The following is a 749-nucleotide window of genomic DNA, read 5'->3' on the forward strand; positions in this document are numbered from 1 at the left end:
TTTTTTTAAGGTAAAAGCAGCAGCCAAATATGTGGACGTCCCAGTAAGTGTCATTTTGGACAAATAAATGTGCATGATGCCGGCATGCCCTGTGTGGATATTTTTGCATGCTGCTTTGCATTTGTGTGTGCGTTTGTGTGTGTTTTAATATTTACTTAGGGAAACAGATTCTCTATTCAGCTTTGCCAAGCGTTTCCATCTTGCTTTGTTTTTAATATTTAAAAAGGCTTAATGTGTATTATTTCATCATTACTTAACACGATTATATTTTTTTTTTATCATTTGCGATTCATGGCCAAATGAAAGCAGGATTGGAGCGTCTATCAGAGCTGGCTGAGCAAGACTAATTAGCAACCCGATTGGCTTAAAATCAGTCTCACGATCTGCCACAGTGTTGACAATGGGCCGTCACAAGCAGAAAAAGATGCTAATGAATCACCAGGAACCAGCACTGTTCAGAGCGCAGACAGTGAGCAAGCAGAAAGAAAGTAACACGGGGCGAGGGAAAGACTGAGTAATCACATGACCTCCTGAACCGAGACCACAGTATTACAGAAGGGTTTTCTGAATAAAAACATGAACAACAACTCATTCCAGTTAGTTCTGTGACTAATATCAGACTAGATTTTGTTTGTCATACATACACTGTTCAAAAAAATGAGGAAAGATTTTTAAAAGCAATCTGTCATGCTCACAAAGGATGCATAATATATATATATATATATATATGTATATATATATATATATAT

The 749-nt window shown here is 36.7% G+C and overlaps 1 protein-coding gene across 1 annotated transcript in view; it reads left to right on the plus strand.

The window, feature by feature from the left end:
• The window catches only part of LOC107575757 (calcium-dependent secretion activator 2-like), a 100,040-nt gene that overhangs the window by 90,141 nt on the left and 9,150 nt on the right, over positions 1-749 (plus strand). The gene's annotated exons all lie outside the window — the stretch shown is intronic.

This window comes from Sinocyclocheilus grahami, unplaced genomic scaffold (assembly GCF_001515645.1).
Source record: "Sinocyclocheilus grahami isolate Dianchi unplaced genomic scaffold, SAMN03320097.WGS_v1.1 scaffold31.1, whole genome shotgun sequence".
In the NCBI taxonomy this organism is placed as follows: domain Eukaryota; kingdom Metazoa; phylum Chordata; class Actinopteri; order Cypriniformes; family Cyprinidae; genus Sinocyclocheilus; species Sinocyclocheilus grahami.